This window comes from Sceloporus occidentalis, unplaced genomic scaffold (assembly GCF_023333645.1).
Source record: "Sceloporus occidentalis isolate IW3139 unplaced genomic scaffold, rSceOcc1.0.p SCAF_6, whole genome shotgun sequence".
NCBI lineage: Eukaryota > Metazoa > Chordata > Lepidosauria > Squamata > Phrynosomatidae > Sceloporus > Sceloporus occidentalis.
In genome coordinates, this window is record NW_028316986.1 from 62,472,347 (window position 1) to 62,488,413 (window position 16,067).

The 16,067-nt window shown below is 42.8% G+C and overlaps 1 protein-coding gene across 1 annotated transcript in view; it reads left to right on the plus strand.

Annotated features, from left to right (window-relative positions):
- The first annotated feature begins 326 nt into the window (after window positions 1-326).
- GREM2 (gremlin 2, DAN family BMP antagonist) overlaps window positions 327-16,067 on the plus strand; it is a 53,915-nt gene continuing 38,174 nt past the window's right edge. The window contains exon 1 of the mRNA XM_089528407.1: window positions 327-439. The gene's annotated coding sequence lies outside the window, so the exon portion shown is untranslated. The remainder of the gene's footprint in view (window positions 440-16,067) is intronic.

Below are 16,067 nucleotides of genomic sequence, written 5' to 3' on the forward strand. Positions count from 1 at the left end.
CCAGAGCAGCAGAGGCATGAGCAGAAGGAGGTGATGCTGGCAACCCAGACAAGAGGATGGTCCTCCTTGCCTGGATCTGCCAGGCTTGTAACTCTGTTAGAGAACCAGAGTCCAAAGCAAGGAGGGACAGGGAGGGGATTGGGAAAAGAAGGGAGGGGGTTGGTTTGGGTGATCCGAGCCAATGGAAACCCTGGGCTCTGCTAATCCCCCCCTACAGGGACTGAGAGCAAAAGCCTCTCCTCCCTCCTTCCCTCCAAGGCAAGGCAACCGGAGCTGCTCCCTGCCAAGCCAGCCAGAAGTCCAAGCAGCTCTGGATGGGCATCCTCGCCTCCTCCTCTTCCTAGGCAAGACCCACTTGGTGAAGTCTCCTCGCCCAGGCACTTCTGAGCAGCCCTGCAGGATTGCCAGGTGGAGGAAGATCCCCTTCAGCCCCTGACAGGTAAGAAGAGTCCCAGCCTACCTGCTGCCTTCCCAAAGCAGAGGAGGGGGCAGCTAGGCATCCATCTATGTATGGGGTCTTCTTCTGTGACGATGAGGATTAAATTTATTATTTTCTTTTTAAAAACTTTATATTTCTACAAATATATACACACAAGACATGCTACTCTTTTCTATGTCAAATTCTTATTATTTTCCTTCCTCGCAAAGGCATCATTTTCCTCCTCCTTAACATCTAGGGCATCTTTCACTCAAATAATTTTTGGGGGAAAGGGAGATGAGGGAAGAAGCTCCATTTTTTCTTCCCCTGAACCAGGTCTTCCCCCCTCCCCCCCCCTTTTAGGGATGGTAGAGGATGAGATCTTGCAGCACCTTGGAGACTCAATGAAAGGAAGAAATTGGCAGCAGGAGCTTTCTTAGTCTTCAGTCTACTTCATCAGATGCATTGTCTAGGAAAACTGCCAATTTCTTCCTTTCAGTGAGTCTCCAAGGTGCCACAAAATCTGTCCACATACTGATTCTGTAGACTAACACGGCTATGTCTTTGCATTCTACCAAGATAGAGGATGGCTTGAGCAGGAAGACTCTGGGGAGTCAGGGTTTGACTCCTGGCTTGGCTCTGGGTGACCTTAGGCAAGTCACACACACTCAGCCTCAGAGAAGGACCGTGGAAAACCTCCCCTGAAGAAATCTTGCCAAGGAAACCCCAGGATAGGGTTTCCAGAAGTCCAAACTAACTTGAAGGTACACAGCAACAACAACAGCCCTCTAGGCAGGGCATAGGAAGAGGATCAATAATGTAGATGGAATCTCAGGCAGCCAGGCAGGCATCATGGTGTACCTTTTCCAAAAGGAAAGTCAAAGGCTGTTCTGCTACGTGCCCAGGCTGTTCCTTCCTCTGTTGGACTGACCATCAGAGACCTGGCACTGGAAGGGAAGGGATTTGGGCACCTAGGGTTGGTCTTGAACATTGTGTGGGTCACAGATGGGTGCAGAAGAAAAGAAGGATCCCTCCTGGTTTTCCATGGGTGTGTGGGTGTTTGTGAGACAGAGAGAGATTAACATTTGCAAAAGAGCTTCACTTGGAAAAAGATCTTACTTGCTTTCTGTTGTTTTATTCCCTGTGGGCGAATGATGATTTGCAACCATAAAAACGGCATGAAAGACCAGTTCCAAGCACCCATGGCATCATGTGCTTTGGAACACACTGCCATTTCATTTGCTTGTGTGAAAGGTTAGATGTTGTGATGCTAAAAGCGCATCTCTGTCCCTGTTCTTTCCTTTTAAACTGAATGAACCATTTGCCCCTTCATGTCTGCATCCGCACTGGAGAAATAATCTGGTTTGACACAACTTTAACTGCCATGGTTCCATGCTATGGAATTCTGAGATGTGTGAACAAAATACACTTCCCAGAATTCCATAGCATGAAGCCATAGCAGTTAAAATGGTGTAAAACCGAATTATCTCTCCAGTGTGGATGCAGCCCATGCCAAAATTCTCCAAACTTGGTGCCACAGAGCTTTCAAAAATGGCAAAGGCACTTTTTTTTATTTTTAGTGCAGGGTTGTGCAAGTGGTTATATAACTTTCTTTGGGGGGATTTTTGAGGACAAAATTAATAGCTCATTACAAGCTGGACTTTCCTTTGATTTCAAGAGGGCAAAGTTCTGAAAAGAAAAAGAAAACCCCACAAATGTTGAGACAGATGATTCTTTAAAAGCCTCTTGAGTACTGTAAGTTGAACCTGAGTGCCAGCTAGTTTGCATCACTCTAGAAAATGGTTTTGGATGTAAATCTGCAGGAATCCAAACAATGCCTTAGGAATAAAATAGCAACAGGTGCAAGGATCTCCTTGCATTGCCTTCATTAGCACTTTGCATATCAGACCCCATCAGTGCTACTGCATGCTAATTCACTATGAAATCTAACATCAGTTCAGGTTCTTGACTTCCAACCAGCACAAATACAATGCAGGCACTGTGTTTCCTTGATGGATTTATTTCCTTTTTCACTCTTGAATAAAGTTAGGACCCAAATGTTGTCTAAATTAGCATGCCAGTATGCTTAGCGTGCCTTGAAAATCAGAAAGTCTCATTTGCTTTCACCTTGATGTGTATGTTTCTAGCCTTTCCTTATTTTTTATCTGCCCATTATAAACCTCAAGGCAAAAAAGAAGAAGAAGAGGGAATTGACTTTCAATGAAGACTGTTAGGGAAATGCCCAAGCCAATTCGCAGACCATTTATGCATTTGTACTTCAGACCTAAATGGTTTATACCTAAGCACAGTCATATATTTTGCATGAGAAGTGAGACACAAATCCAAGCATATTGTCTTCTTAGATATAGTGGGAAGTATTTCCAGGCAAATAGGCTGACAATTGACTGTGAATACATTAATGATTAGAAAATGACACCCCCCCCCAAAAAAAATTTGTTATATATGGACCTACATATTTATATTTGGAAATAAATGGTACTGATTTCAACCAAGAAGAAATTATTTCCACACAAGTGATCTCAACCTAGAAAAAGTTGCCCTTAAGACTGTTTTATATGCAGTTACTCAGGAGTAAATCTTTGCTTACTCGTTTATTTTAATAAAGCTTACTGCTACATGGAGATATAGCCTCCTAAGGCTGCATCTAAACGCAGAAATAATCCAGCTTGATACCACTTTAACTGCCATGGCTCAGTGCTATGGGATCCTGCAAATTGTAGTTTGTTGTGGCACCAGAACTCTCTGACAAAGAAGGTTGAATGTCTCACAGAACTACAAATCCCAGAATTCTGTAGCATTGAGCAATGGAAGTTAAAGTGGTGTCAAAGTGGATTATTACTGCAGTACAGCTGCAGCCCAAGTCATGCTAAAATCAATGGTTTAATCTGGTGATGACTAACTTAGAAATCTAGCACTGTTGATCTTACTGCTCTCATGGAAAGCTTTCATGGAAGTAAGAGTCACATCCGCTGTCTACAGTGGCAACTGATGCTAGAAATCAGATGAAATGGATTCATATTAGTAGAATCTGGCCCATTATGACAAACAGGACACTGCTCAGAATGTCTTTAGCCAAACAACTCCCAGGTGACTGTGTCCGTCCCCCCCCCCCCCCCCGTGTAGGTGCATATGTAAATACTTGCTTGCTTGCCTGCCTCTGTGTGCATGAATATCCATGTTACCCTGGCTCTGCCCATCACAACTGGTTGCAGAATGGGCATCAACCACCACTGGTTCACGCTCAGCATCAGCCACCAGTTTTAAGCAAATGATTTGTAATTTATATCATATTGCTAGAAAGTTTCTTATATGCTTTGTGCCCAGATTCGTATTTATAAAGGCAGTCATGTGAGTGCCTCTCTGTGGAAACATAAGGCTGAGTCTAATTATCCACAAAACAAATATGATTTTCCACAAATAGGGACACCCTGAAAGAATCTAGTTCCCTAATGTATGGGAAGGAGGATGGAGCTCTGGTGTGATGCAGCAGGGCTGTTCTTGTGTTTGTACAAAATGTTCCTGGGATGAAGTGGTTTCTACATTATGTAGGTGTTTAATTGATTATTACTATTACTACGACTAATATTTATTTATATTTCCCACCTCTCCCTGTGGATCAAGGCAGGATTACAACATAAGATAAAAATACATAAAAGTACAAAAGCATAATAAACATATGGTACATTAACCCCTAACCCTCCCATCATTACAGATAATAAAATTCAATAACAGTTAAAATGATTACATCAATAGCATAGCCTAAAATAAGCAGGAAGAAGTGGGCAGGTTGAAGGTGAATGGGGCTATCTTTATTTGGGAGGTCAGTCTGGGAAGGACCGCCGGAACAGATCTGTCTTGACAGCCTTTTTAAAGGCATCTAAGGTGGTGATAAGATGGATCTCTTCCGGTAGACCATTCAACAGTTTCGGAGCGGCAGACAAGAAGGTCCTCTGAGAAGTTGTAGTCAATCTGGTCTTCTGTGGCTGTAATAAGTTCTCCCCAGAGGATCTGAGAGTGCGGGATGGATTATATAGGGAGAGGCACTCCCGCAAGTAGCGTGGACCCAAGCCATGTAGGGCTTTAAAGGTGATGACCAACACCTTGTACTGCACCCAAAAACTAATTGGTAGCCAGTGCAGAGATCTTAGAACTGGTGTTATGTGGTCAAATCTGGATCTCCCAGTGACCAGTCTGGCTGCCATGTTTTGGATTAATTGCAGCTTCCAAACTTGGTACAAGGGTAGCCCCATATAGAGCGCGTTGCAGAAATCAAGATGAAAGGTTACCAGTGCCTGTATCACCGCTTCTAGGTCCCCTGGGTCCGGGTAGGGTCACAGCTGGCATATCAACTGAAGCATTTAAGCAGCACTCAGATCCTGATGTCAAAAAGTCCCATTGCAACCATATTGCTACACCTTGGCTTGAAGGAGACAGCTCCTCTCCCCCCCCCTTCTTAATTCAATCCATACAAAGAGAAACAACAAAGAGCCTTGTGGCACTATAAAGACTTCACAGAAAAGTATTGTGCTGGATCCAGTATCTGCCTGCTGGAGACAGGAGGGCTCCATATGTTCACAAGAGATTTCTGATCCAGCAGAGGAATCCCTCTGGTGGAAAGAGGTGGTTGATACTGGTTGATTCCACCTTCCTCTGCAATCCTATTAACCACCTCCTCCTGTCTGTTCTGTTCTGGAATAATGGGTAAGATGATGTTCAGTTTAATCAGACTCTTGAAAGTGAAAAAGGAAGCTGAATCCAACCCTCTGTGTGTGTGTGTGTGTATTTCTGCTGCAACACACACAGCTACCACCTCTGGAAAATGTTAATTAAAAAAACAAAGTTTACTCTTGCTTAAGAGTTTGCTGTGTAAGATTCCCTATGTAAAGTGAGGAATGGGTTCACAAAAAGAAACCTCACCAGTTTAGTAAAGTTATACTTTATCATGTCCCTTTCCAGCTGCTTTTACACACACACACACACACCAGATGCACCTCCTTATCTTCCTTCTCCCCCTTAAATGTCTGGGAGATTTTTGTCTCTGAGGGAGCAATACTCATCTAAAACAATGGCTGTCTGTCTCATACCTTGTTTTTAGCAGAAAGTGCCACTCCACCTGAAATATTGGCAATTCCAGTCTTGAAGGAACTTCTGGTCATCTTTGGTTTCATGTGAAGGGGTTGGTGAGGCCACTGGAGTGTCCTGAGGCTGGACAAATGGGCTTCTGGGTGTCTGGAAGTTACCTACCCTTGTTACAGAGGCTCTGAAAAAAACTTTGGCTCTCAAAAAGAATTAGGAATCTGGATTTAGCTCAACAGTTTTATGACATTTTCCTGGGTTTTGAATGCATCACACTTTTAAAGAAGGCGAAAATGCTTGAATTCCTATTTTTAGTGACTATGGGGAGGGCAAGGAAAGAAAGTAAATATTACTTGAAATTAGATGCAGATTAGGATATTGTGGTAAACTAACAACTGGCCAACTCATGACTGATTCACACACAGCCCTCTGTATATAGTCTACACTCAATGATGAGTAGGATAAGTCTGTGACTCATGCCTACTCCACTTCATGTAGACCATATGTATGACACAGGGCCCACCCAAGTAGACCTTATTTACCCCTGCTTATCAAACATATTTTCCCTTTTCCCCCTGTTGACAATGAATGTGTGGATCGGACCTAAATATAACATGGGTCCATTCATGCTACAGAATTACAATGGACCACTGTGGCACCAGAGTTTAGGTAACTGCTGCGGTTTGCTTCCAGTATCTCCTGTGGATACCAAACTCTGTGGATACCCAAGTCCTGTTAAGTAAATGATGCAGTGAAATGGTGTTAATAAAATAGCAAAATCAAGATTTGCTTTTTTGAATCTTTATCTTTTTTTAATATTTTCAAGCCATGGATGGTTGAATCTGTGGATAACGAATCTGTGGATATGGAGGGCTGACTCTATAGTGTTGTTATTTCCCTTTAACTGCCTTGGTTCTACCTGATCCTGGAATTGTCAGTTTATGGGGGGGGGGGGGGGGGCAATAGAAGCCAAAGATCTCAAGGAGTTCAGCAAATTGCAATCCCCAGGATTCCATATAATGGAACCATGATGGTTAAAGGGAAATATTAGTGCTATTACTGTGTAGTGTGGATGAGCCCCAAGTATTTACACATGGGCAACTACTGAAATGTTACCCTTGAGAGAAGGCAGCACAAGTTAGAGGCCCATTTCTGTGCCTATCCTCCTTAGGACATACCTCCAGGTCCTCAGTCATTGTGACTTGCTCTGTCTTGTATAATTCTTAAAGCTGGTTTAATTGTTCTGTTGTACCAGCTTGGGCATGACTGATGGGACAGAGGAGACATCAGTCTGGTTAGTTCTCAGCTGAGGAAGAAGAGTTATAAAGTGGAAGTGTCAGCTGCCTATCTGATAAATGACAGATCATGGTAACAAAAGATGTGAGGCTCTTAAAGAAAAAAACCAAAACAACCCACAGCCCTGAGTTCTCCCTGCTTTTTTCTTTTGTAGCTTAGGGGGAAAAAACACAGCAGCAATAAAAAATACTTAAATACTCCAGGGAGATTCTCAGTGACTCCTCTTTGCTTTAGTTAGCAGATCTGCAGGAAACTCAAGACAAATCCTGTGAATCTGTCTGCCTTGTGAGTTCAATCATTCAGGATGCTGGCATGCACTTTGCCTGTCATTTGCCTCAGCACAGACTTTCCTAACTGTAAGGAGCCAACACTTCTTATATTAGTAGCTACAGACCCTGGAATTGCCTAACCCCATAACTCATAGTGTGAGCTACATGTGAGAATCCTTAACTATTTTTTCCTTACATGGGAGGGTGAACAATAGTAGTATTTTCCCCAGCAAAGGGGGAATAATTAATATTATTCCTCAATATTTTCTCAGCATTCTTATTTCCTGAATTGTAGTGGAGGAATTATTCTGTGGAAAAAATGAGTTTATTAATTTTTGGTTTTGCATATGATCCTGTTTTCTCTGTAGAAAACCCATTTGTGTGTGTGCAGAAAACAACTTTTATGTGATATGAATGCTAGCATGGTATAGTGGTTTGAGTGCTGGAGTACTACCCTGGAGACCAGGGTTCGAGTCTCTACTTGGCCATGGAAACCCATTGGGTAACCTTAGGCAAGTCACACACTTTCTGCTTCAGAGGAAGGCAAAAGCAAACTGTTTCTGAACAAATTCTGCCAAGAAAACGTTGTGATAGGTTTGTTACGGCAGAAATCAATAATTAGTAAACTTACAATGACGGAGACAACAGCCAGAAGTTCAGTAGCTCAGATATGCTGTTTATTTGCTATAGCAAAGAGACTGACCCTTTGAATCACTTCAAGAAGAGCCAGCCTCGAAGGTAGGCTGGTGGCTCTCCTTTATGCACAGAAACCACAGAAACCACAAGCTGTCACAAGTGTTCAGTTTGACCAGACAATTACACCATGTCTCATTCTTAGTTTCTGCAACTTAAGCTAGCCTAAGCAAGTCTATATTTGCAATCCTTAGTGTAGCATCAGCAAGCTAGCAAGTTAACATGTGGCCCCCTTGTCCCCCATGTCTCCCCCTCCCCTATATATTTCCCGTTAGTCTAACCGCAGGACAGAAATTTCCCGTACAGCGAATGTCCAGTATACTACCTATGCAATTTTGGTTATCCCTTGTCACACATCTCTTACAGTTAGGTTTGGCAATTTCTTGTCACATAGCAACTTTGAATTGTCAATGGCTTCTAGTTATCATTTATTACCTTTAGCCCTTAATTTAGTATCCTTTTTACCCTATCAGGTTCACCTTAAAAGTTGCCATAAGTTGGAAACTGCTTGAAGGCACACACACACAAAGCAAAAACCCACATGTTTTTGTCTGCAGAATAATTCATCCACAGCACTTTGGAATGTTCAAATTATGCTCAGCTTTAATCTCCCTTTTGTAAAATAAAAATGGTGTGTGACATCGACTTCATTTTGAAGGAAATGCATTGCTGATAGGAAAATGCAGTTTTCTATATATGTTTTTCTTTCCTTTTTAAAAAAAACCATGATAGGTTTGTGTTAGGGTCACCGTAAGCTGGAAATGACTTGAAGGCACAAAACAACATAATGTGCATGCATACTACACCTAAGGTAACAAAAAAGAATTCAAAGATGTAGCTGTGTTAGTCTGTAGAATCAGTAAATAAAGCGATCTTGTAGCACCTTTGAGACTAACTGAAAGAAAGAAGTTGGCAGTAGGAGCTTTTGTAGACTGAAGCCTACTGTAGACTGAAGTCTATGAAAGCTCATGCTGCCAACTTCTTTCTTTCAGTTACAACTTTATCGCACAACTTTTTTTGCCCATTACGGGAACTGGAAGGGGACTCTCGTGTGCGCGCGCGACCGCCAAAAACGGATTTTATCACATGACAAAGCGTCCTCCAAAAAGCCCTGTTCTGTCCCCCGGCACCAAGCCGTCCCCGCTCAGTGCTGATGGGCGCCATTTTCCTCGATCCGAAAACTTCCGACCAGAACATTTAGCACTCCTTTTGACTGAATCCCCATTGTCTGTCTAAAGGAGCAGCCATCATCTCATCATGTGGCAGGCAATTGCACAGGTTAGTTGTATATTGTGTGAAGAAGCACTGTGCTTCAGATTAACTAATTAATTAAATAGTAACTATTTAAAAACTTTTCATTAACTGTTACTCAATTCAAAAATCTGCTTATTTACTCCATTAATTTTTATGTTGGATGGAGAAACTTGTTAGCATGTGAAAGTGTACTTATGTTAATTTATGTAATTATTGAATTTATGTAAATTTAATGTTAGAAACAATGTGACTGATAGAGAAAATGGCATGTGATACTTCACTGGATATTGTTACCCACCAGTGCCACATTTTTGGTGTTGCTTCTTTCAAAGTACTTTTTCCCCTGACATTTTCCAACTACATACCAATCCCACAATTCATTGGCTGTCTAGGGATTGTCTAGTCAAATCCACCTCTGGAAAGTTCTGGATTGGGGAAGGCTGTTCCATATCATGCTCTCTCTACTGTGAAATTTCACCCCTGATTTGCTCCATCTCTTCCTTAGCATTGAGCCATGACTGTTAAAGCAATATCAAACTAGTTTATTTCTGTAGTGTGGATTCAACCTGAGAAGATCACCGCAAGTTGGTGATGACTTAAGAACACCAGTAATTCCTAAGAAAGTGTGCATGGGACTTCAATAGCCCATCTCATCCTATGCATGTTTCCTGAAAAGTGTGCCCTAGTATACTCAACAGCAAGCAATGCTCTGAGCAGAGCTTTGAAGTAGTTGGTTATAAAGAAGTAAATAATTACTTGTTGGTTACACCTTTTCCCAATAACTGAAGTACAATTAAAATTATGGGCCTCAACAGACCGCCCTGAAAGGGTGGCCTGTAGCCACCCATTTTTCTTTTGCAAGGAGGCCGCATCACAGTCTCCATCAGGACTAAAAAGAACCCATGCTATTGGTGCGCCGTTGGTGCAGTTGTGTGCACCGATGATGCACGCACGGCACAGTGACATTTGGATGTTGCACTGTGCCTGCATCATTGTGGCACTCTCATGTGGACGGGGCCATGCCATGATGGTGGCAGCGGTGTGTGGTAAGGCTCAGGAGAATGCAGACGCTCCACACTCCCAAACCCTAAAATTGCCCCAGACTGCTGCTTTCCGGCAGTCTGTGCTGGGCCTATGTTACAGTTGTAGTGCAATTTGATCAGATAACTTTGCTCTTTTTGAAGTACAACCATAACCTTTAAAGTTACTTTAGTAAGCATGTGTGATCTCCCTAAATGGTGGAAGCAGAGTGTCATATGGTTCAGGCACTTGAATGTATTGTGTTTCAGTTGTGAGTCCTGAGATGATGACTCAGTGGACAGGAGTAGGATCTATTAATAGCTTTATCATCCCCAAGTAACTAAAAACAGTTATTTTAATTATTTTTGGGAAGTAGGAAAGGACACAGTTACTTTCAAAATGTAACTAGGAGGAATTAAATAATTGTGATGACATTGAATGATTTTGTTGTTGTGTGCCTTCTAGGAGTTTCAGACTTATGGCAACCCTAAAGGGATCATAGAGTTTTCTTGGGAGGTTTTTTTAGAAGGGGTTTGCCAATGCCATTCTCTGAAGCTGAGAGAGTGTGATTTGCCTAAGATCATACAGTGGGTTTCCATAGCTGAGTCAGGATTTGAACCCTGGTCTCCCAGTGTCCTAGTCCAATGCTCAAACCATTATACCACACTGGCCCTGATTGGAACAATAGCTGTTATTCATTACTTCAGAAAGTAACTTTCTAGGTTCTGCTCCCAGGTATGTGTGTATAAGATTAAAGACAGAGACATTTAGATATTCAAAATTCCTAAAACACTATGTTTTAAGCAAAATGGAACACAGCCCGGTGAATATGGATGCTCCTCACAAAGTTAACAGAGCGTCTGTACATGTAAAAGTTCACTGAAGTGGAAGATCTTCGAAACTCAGGCACGTTACAGACTGCCCGTTTGGGGCGGCCTGTATCCGGCCCTTTCCCCACTGGATCGGGGCCTCAGCTGCCACAGCGGCAGCCTCTGAGGCCCCGATCCTCCGCTTTCCAAGCTGAGGGGAAGCAGCAAAAGGCCACTTCCCCACGGCCTGGAAAGGGGTGTCCTTGGGGCTTCATGCCCCAAGGACACCCGACGGCGGTGGGGAGGAGGAGAAAAGGGCCGCTCGGCCCCTTTCTGACTTGCATTCTTGGCGCAGCCATCTAAAGGCTGCGCCAGCGACACAAATCCTAGAAGGAGCTCCATTTCGGAGCTCCTTCCTGCACCGCACAAAAGGCGCCCCAGGCACCCTCGCGCAGTGCGAGGACGTCACTTCCGTGCCACTCCGTTTGGAGGCGGCGCGGTTGTGACTTCCTAATGGTGGCGCCCATGTGTATAGGGTGCCGCCATTTTGTATGTACCGGGTACGTACTAGGCCCTAGGGTTAGGACATCCGGAAGGGACGCCCTTTCCAAACCCTAGTACGTACCTGGTACGTACTATTGGCATGTCTGTAACACGCCTCAGTTTTTCCTTTCCAGCATGTGATCAATGGAGGGGTATAATGAGACAATTTTCACTAGGAGTGGACAGACACAAAGATGTGTTGTGGGTTGGGGGGAGAGTTTGACATTAGTCACTGTAGAAGAGGATTCTGTGATTTGCATAGCTAATAATCAAAATAAATGCCAATTGATGCATTTTAATTAGAAAATATATTGTTTAACTTCCAACCCCCCCTACCCCCCCCCCCATAAATTTACAGTTTAAAACACAATGTTTAAACAAAATTGGGCATAACAACAGTTTTATACTCTGCCAAGCTTTTGGCCCATGTACCCTTAGCCTTAAGTGGGAGTGGCTCCTCATAGCTTCAGGCAGGATTCTTCTTTAATGCATAGATCCATGTTGTTTCCTGGTGGTCTCTCATCTGATTAATACTCCTGATCCTTCTTGTCTTCCCAAATCAGATGAGGTCAAGTTTGTTCATGGTGCTGTCATGGTTGTTGTTGATATTTTGTATTCTGTGGCACTTTAATGGGTACAGCAGTCTTTCTTGCACCCCTTAGTGTAATCAGTTAAGAACACTGGGTTTTGATAATAGGTGGTGGAAATTAAGAAATGCCTTAGCAAGCAAACAAACAAGTTCACATACTTTTAATAGCATATTTGATCACATACTGTTTATCAGCTGTGACAGAAATATCTTAAAAATGAAAAATGAATACCTCTCATCACTATCTATTTCTCAGTGGTGTCAAAGAATATGGAGGCTTGGTCTCACAGACAGTGTTGTACAGCAGTATTATGTGCATTCTGGTGTGACATGGATTAATCATTATATTAAATGTTAGTTATATAATTTCAATCCATCTATTCCTTATTCTCACAGCACATTCTGGAAGCATTCAATCCATTAATGAAATCCAAGAATTTCATCTAATTATCTTAGTATGAAGGGAATCTTTTTTAATATTCATTTTTCTAGCTTAATGCTCCATGTTGGGCTTCAGCCTATTTGAAGGTCAACTATTTTGTCTTTGATTCTCTATTATATGTTTTACTTATTTGTCAGAAGGAATCCAATCCAATAAATACAAGCTAAACAGGGACAGTCTTACATAACATTTCCTGAAAGTAAGTCCTCTGTAGAACAAACATCCTGAAGGTATATTGGTTGTACGTTTTAATATGATGCATCAGAGCAGTAGCCTAATTGGTGATATACACCAATTATATTGACTTCATGGTTGAACAAGTGATTATGTTGTTTATAACATTATAATGTTATAATAACAGCCCTTAATTGAGAGAAGCACAGTCTGCAACTGTACCCTTTTCTGCAATTATCTGCCAACTTTTTTGTAGTATAATTTTATATGATGAAAGGCATCTTGACCAACGTACTCAAAGCTGAACACTTACTTAGGGACAAATCTAGGTGAACATAAGGAGACTTACTTCTGAGTAAATATACCAAGATTTTGATGGACTTGTGCTTTCAAAAGGCCCAAAGGCTGGCAGTTGTTGCAGAAGCTCTGCATTACTCTTTGATCAGTCACTTCAGCGTCTCTTATTTATAGATTTCTGTGGGGGAGTAGGGATGGTATGGGGCAAGACAATAGCTCTGTTCTGACGTTTAGGATAGGATTAACCTGAACATGTGAGAGGAGATAGCAGGCTAGCCTTGTCCCATCCATCGCAGATCCATTTTTATAGAAAGTTATATTCTGAAAAGGAGAGCCTCCACCATGAGTGCAGTCTCTCAAAGCACCTGTGGTGGAGGCTCTTCAAGCAATCAGCCTGATTTTTCAGGTTGCAAATAGTACAGCTAGCTTCCATACACAACTGGGTCTTACTTTTTCAGACAGTTGTTCTTCACATGAAAAAGAGTAGCAGTGGAAGGAAGGAAGAAGGACTAGCATCTTTCCCCTTCTGTTGTAATCAAGTCAGCTCTGACTTGAACAGGGATAGCAAATGCATGCCCTAAGCCAGCAATGTCCAAACTCTGGCCCTCCAGGTGTTCTGGACTTCAACTCTGAGAAGGCTCAGCCACTTTGGCCAATGGTCTGGGAAGCTGGGAGCTGAAGTCAAAAACACTTGGAAGGCCAGAGTTTGGACATCACTGTCCTAAGCCAAAGGACTAAGGAACCAGTTCCGTCACATCTCTTGTCATTCTGGAGGGATGTGGCTGAATTTTCTAGCATTTCATGAGAGTGGGGTGAAAACACCCCTTGGAGAGGTTACATCTAAACTTTTGAAAAGGGCTCAATATTTTAAATATGAGGTGCTGAGTGTTCTTTTTCTTTCTTTGTAGTAAAAAAGGAGGTAGGGAATTCACACTGATTTAATTAAAAGCTTGACTACTATAACAGCCTAACAGGCTGTTCCAGAGCAGAAACCACATAGAAATAAATATTCTTTGTTAAATTCTCAGTCCTTACTTTTTAGAAGGGTACGTTCTCCAACCAAGATCTTTTAGAGTTTTAATCTCCCCAACAACTGACCTACAGCTTTCTACTTCCCCCAGGATGAAATAATTCCATGTACTTTCAAGCAGCACTGCAAACATACGGAATTAGCACATGTATTATTATTGGTTTGGAAAAGTGATTTTCTAAACTTTTTAATTTCCAGAATTCCCTCACACAGCTGGCCACTGGTTGGGGATTCTGGAAACTGGTACAGAAAATAAAATCTACAATATTATGAGAGTTCCATGTACCAGCAATCTATTCCTATCTGGAGTAGGCTGTGATACTGGCACAGAAATGCTTACTTCAGAGTAGTAGCACTGACATTGCTTCATCCAGGCTCTGAGGACTGCAGCCAGAGAATTTATCAAATGTAATCAAAACTGACTCATAAAAACAAGCATTTCCAGCTTTGAAGTTTCATTGGAAAACACTGTATTGTGCTTTTCCAAAGCTAGACAAAATCTGTGCTGAACATTTCTTTTTTTTAACAAGCAAAAATCTATTATTGCTTGAGGAATGTTTGCCAGAATTCTACAGTATGTTTACTATGATAGGCTTAAGGAAATCTGAAAGTCGAACTAAGCTTAGTAAGAAGCTGATAAACAAACATTGTAATTGTGGGGACACTGCCCAACAGCATTGAGAAATTTGCTTTCTTTTATTTAGCTGTATCCTACAACCATATATAGCCACCTACTTACAACTGGGCCAGATCTCACAAAAATTGGAATACATGAGTGTATTTGTAGCATCTCATTTTGTGATTCCCAAAAGACAGAGTGCTCTATCGTATGGATCTCATTGCTCTCCAAAGATGTGATTTAATTTCTGGCACTGCTGACTAAGGTCAAGGTTTAAAGAGACATAGCTGTAAACAGTGACTCTTGAACACTCTGTGAAAATAGCTAGGGTGTAGCCCCTTGGAAATGTTGATCTGGAAGAGTCACAGAGAACAATATACTTTGGATGCATTTCTGGAATTGGAAGATTTTTCTAATGGGAAGAAACTATTATGGGAACTTGTGCTTATTACTGATTGTTCACTTGAGCAATAATGACCAGCATCTCTGGAGTATATCACACGGAGCTTTTTGGTGGTGGTGTGGCTCAGTTCCAGCTCACTTCTGAAGTGATTGCACTTCCAATGATGCAGTTTCATGTCATAAACTGACTGTTTTATCAGACACCATTGATTTCTATGGGAGCCCTTTGCAAATTGCTTCAGCAGCATTTCTGAAGTCACCCCTCATTTTGGTAAAAACAGGAATAAAGTGACTCCAGAGAATTCGCTTCCAGGCTGCCTTCGATTGCACTGCGATTTGTTCTGGTGTGGAAAAGCACTCCGATGCCACCCTCCTTGGCCCCTGCGTCCTGCTCCGTCATCTCCCCCTCCTCCTTCATGCCATCTCCTCTTCTCTGCCAACCAGCCGATCCCATCATCCCCTGCGTCCCCTGCATCCTCCTAGACCCCAATCTGCTCCACTCCTTCACCCTGCCACCAATCCCAATATCCCCTGACTGCTCCTGTATCCCGATCCTGGCCCCAGGGACCCCCAGCGACCTATCCCATCATCCCCTGACTGCTCCTGCATCCCGATCCTGGCCCCAGGGACCTCCAGCGAGCTAACCCATCATCCTCTGACTGCTCCTGAATCCCGATCCTGGCCCCAGGGACCCCCAGTGAGCTAACCCATCATCCCCTGACTTCTCCTGCATCCCGATCCTGACCCCAGGGACCCCCAGCAACCTATCCCATCATCCTCTGACTTCTCCTAGACCCCGATCTGCTCCTCTCCTTCAACCTGCCACCGATCCCATCATCCCCTGCTTCCTCCTTCACCTCGATGAAGGATGACAGCTAAAGAGGGGGCAGGGAAGGAGGACAGCGTCCAGAGTCCCACTGAGCATGCCCAAGGGTGCCGATTCGAATCGTTGAACCTTCAAAGTGTGCTCTGGTGTGGTAACACAATGTGCACTCACTCCCCTTTGCTTGAGTCCGCATCACGTGACTGGCTTGGAATTGAACTGACCTCGCTTGCCCCTCACTTTGGAAGGACAACAGAAAGGCAACCAGGTGTGGAAAAACATGACGTTTTAA